Source organism: Callospermophilus lateralis, unplaced genomic scaffold (genome assembly GCF_048772815.1).
Source record: "Callospermophilus lateralis isolate mCalLat2 unplaced genomic scaffold, mCalLat2.hap1 Scaffold_227, whole genome shotgun sequence".
Lineage (NCBI taxonomy): Eukaryota > Metazoa > Chordata > Mammalia > Rodentia > Sciuridae > Callospermophilus > Callospermophilus lateralis.
Window position 1 is genome coordinate 1999365 of NW_027513180.1, and position 4075 is coordinate 2003439.

The following is a 4075-nucleotide window of genomic DNA, read 5'->3' on the forward strand; positions in this document are numbered from 1 at the left end:
AATAAATAAAATGGGCCATACAGCCAGGCACAGTGGTGAACACTTGTAATCCCGGCAGCACCGGAGGCTGATGCAGGAGAATTGCAAGTTCAAAGCCAGCCTCAGCAACAGTGAAGCACTAAGTAGCTGAGACTCTGTCTCTAAATAAAATACAAATTAGGGCTGGCTCACTGGTTGAGTACCCCTGAGTTCACTCACTGGTATCCCCCACCAAAAAAGAAAATGAGGTACACATACACAATGGAATACTATTCTCCCTTTAAAAGGAAGCAAATTCAGTCATTTAGAACAAGTGAATGAACTCGGAGGACATTATGTTAAGTGAAATAAGACAGGCATAGATAGATAAATATTGCCTAATTTCACTTACATATGGAAACTAAAAAAGTCAAACTTAGAAGATGAGAGTAGAAAGGTGGTTACTAGGAGATGGGGGTGGTGAGGGTAGAGATTGGGATTGGGAAGATGTTGGTCGAAGACACAAAATTCCAGTTAGGAGTAATAGGTTCAGAAGATCTGTGTACAACTTGGTGATCATAGTTAATAAGATTATATTGTATAGGGCTGGGGATGTGGCTCAAGTGGTGGCCCGCTCACCTGGCATGCGTGCGCCCGGGTTCGATCCTCAGCGCCACATACAAATGGAGATATTGTGTCTGACGATAACTAAAAAATAAAATATTAAAATTCTCCCTCTCTCTCGCTCTCTCTCTCCCCTCTCTATCTTTAAAAATAAAAAAAGAGCAAAGTAGCAGAAAATCAGTAATGGTAGAGTAGGGATTTTACAAACATTATCAACCAAGTTGACATTGCTAATGTGTAGAGATGTCTATTCAATAATAGCAGAATACACATTCTTTTCAAGTGTGCATGGAATATTACAATACCTTAATTTTTGTTTAGTTATAGATGGACACAGTACCTTTATTTTATTTATTTATTTTTATGTGGTGGTGATGATTGAACCCAGTGCCTCACGTATACGGGGCAAGCACTCTGCCACTGAGCTACAACCCCAACCCTATTTTAATATATTGATAGATAACATTCTGTGCCATAAAAAAGTCACAATAAATGTAACAGGATTCAAGTCATATGAAGCATATTATTGAACTTAGAAATCAAATCAGAAATCAATGATAAAAAGATGTCTGCAAAATCTCCAAATATTTGAGCACTAAATAAAATATTTATAAACAATCCATGGATCAAAGCAGTAATAGAAAAAGAAATTAAATATTATTTTACACCAAATGAGAGTGAAAACAAACCTAAAACTTTCTGAGCTTTATAAAAGCACTACTTGGAATGGGAGTTCTTTATTGCACTAAAGCCTATAGTGATAAAGAAGAACAATCTCATATTGATGACATAAGTTCCTACCTTAAGAAACTAGGGCTTCTCGTGGTTCCAGTGGGGAGAGAAGGAGGAAGCAGGGAGCGGGGCGGCTGGGCGGGGACCCGCCGCGGCTGCTGCCACCGCCGCCAACACCGCCTCTGTGCTCCTGGCGTGGAAAAGGAGGTGTGAGTCCCGGGCGCGAGCCGGCCGCGGCGCCGCTGCGGGAGGGTGGGCGGCGGGAAGGCGATGGCGGATATAGATAAACTCAACATCGACAGCATCATCCAACGGCTGCTGGAAGTGAGAGGGTCCAAGCCAGGTAAGAATGTCCAGCTACAGGAGAATGAAATCAGAGGACTGTGCTTGAAGTCTGTGAGATCTTTCTCAGTCAGCCTATCCTACTAGAACTTGAAGCACCACTCAAGATATGTGGTGATATCCATGGGCAGTACTATGATCTGCTTCGACTTTTTGAATACGGTGGTTTCCCGCCAGAAAGCAACTATCTGTTCCTTGGGGACTATGTGGACAGGGGGAAGCAGTCACTGGAGACTATCTGCCTCTTACTGGCCTACAAAATCAAGTATCCTGAGAATTTTTTTCTTCTCAGAGGAAACCATGAATGTGCCAGCATCAATAGAATTTACGGATTTTATGATGAGTGTAAAAGAAGATACAAGATTAAACTATGGAAAACTTTCACAGACTGTTTTAACTGTTTACCGATAGCAGCCATCGTGGATGAGAAAATATTCTGCTGTCATGGAGGTTTATCACCAGATCTTCAATCTATGGAGCAGATTCGGCAAATTATGCGACCAACTGATGTACCAGATCAAGGTCTTCTTTGTGATCTTTTGTGGTCTGTCCCCGATAAAGATGTCTTAGGCTGGGGTGAAAATGACAGAGGAGTGTCCTTCACATTTGGTGCAGAAGTGGTTGCAAAATTTCTCCATAAGCATGATTTGGATCTTATTTGTAGACCCCATAAGGTGGTTGAAGATGGGTATGAATTTTTTGCAAAGAGGCAGTTGGTCACTCTGTTTTCTGCACCCAATTATTGTGGAGAGTTTGACAATGCAGGTGCCATGATGAGTGTGGATGAAAAACTAATGTGTTCCTTTCAGATTTTAAAGCCTGCAGAGAAAAAGAAGCCGGATGCCACAAGACCTGTAACACCTCCAAGGGGTAGGATCACAAAGCAAGCAAAGAAATAGATGTCATTTTGACACTGCCTAGTTGGGACTTGTAACATAGAGTATATAACCTTCATTTTTAAAGCTATAATGTGTACTGGTCAGCCTGCTCAGATAGATCTGTGTTTGTGGGGGCCCCTCCTTCCATTTTTGAGTTAATGAATGGCATTTGCTGGTTATAACAGCAAATGAAAGACACTCCACTCCCAAGAAAAGGTGTTTAGTTTTTTTTTTTTTTAATATTCCTTTTGCAAACAACTTTAATGATGGTGTTAAAGCTGTACACCCCAGGACAGTTATCCTGTCTACGGGGTAAGTGTACAATTGATCTTTTTAAAATTCAGTACAACCCATGAATAATGTAAATGCTCATTTTCCTTAGGATATAAAGAGAGCCCTAGGGTGCTCTGAATCTGTACATGTTATTGTCATAAAATGCATACTGTTGATACAAACCACTGTGAACATTTTTTTATTTTAAAATTTTGTTTCAAAGGGATTGCTTTTTCCTCTCATTGTCTTATCATGTACAAACTAGTTTTTATAGCTATCAACAGTAGGAGTAACTATCTCAACCTTGCCAGCATCACTGGTATGATGTCTATTTAATTAAAGCACACTTCCCCTACTGTATACTTAAAATCATGATTAAAGCCATTCTTTTAAATGTTTGTGACTCTTTCCAAAAGCCAAAGTTTCTGTTGGAAAATGTATTGACACGCCCGTAAAAACAGGGTGGCATGGTTGTGCACACCTGCTGCCTCCTCAGGGATTCAAAAACAGGTTTTTGATTTTGAATAGCAATTAGTAATATAGTGCTGCTTAAGCTATTAATGATTAAAGTTAATAACATTTTGTACAATTTCCATATAGTCTATTCATTAAGTAATCTTTTTACAGTTGGATCAGGCCTGAACCCGTCCATTCAGAAAGCTTCAAATTATAGAAACAATACTGTTCTATCCGAGTGACCGATTATGCTTTCTTTGGCCTACATTCTTTATTCTGTGGTGAAGTTGAGGCTTATAAGTCAAAACAAAGGAACTAACTTGCTATCCACCAGTTTATACAGAACTCACAGTATCTATGACTTTTTAAAACTAAGATCTGTTAAAAAGAAATCTGTTTCAACAGATGACCATGTAGAATACCATGTGGTGAAAATGAATTCAGACTTATTAAATGATGAACTTGTTAAATCTTCTCAGTGTCTATTTATCAGCACAGTACACACAGAAAACTGTTGATGGCATATTGTATAGATTTTAATGAATAAATTGCTCTGGAAACCACAAAAAAAAGAAACTAGGGTGAAAAAAGAGCAAATTAAACCTGATAAAAGCAAAAGAAAGGAAAAAATAAAGATCAGAAGCAGAAATAAAAGAAATAAAAAATGAACAGCAAAAAACAGACAAAAATCAATGAAATTAAAAACTGGTATTTATGAATTGATAAACTGCTAAACTTAACAGGAAAAGAGAGAAGACACAAATTACCAATATCAAAATAAAAGAGATGACATCAACATAGATTCTATAAAT

At 38.5% G+C, this 4075-nt stretch overlaps 1 pseudogene; it reads left to right on the plus strand.

Moving 5' to 3' along the window:
• Positions 1 to 1559: 1559 nt before the first annotated feature.
• On the plus strand, positions 1560 to 3600 carry LOC143387280 (serine/threonine-protein phosphatase PP1-gamma catalytic subunit-like; annotated as a pseudogene).
• The last annotated feature ends 475 nt before the right edge of the window (positions 3601 to 4075 follow it).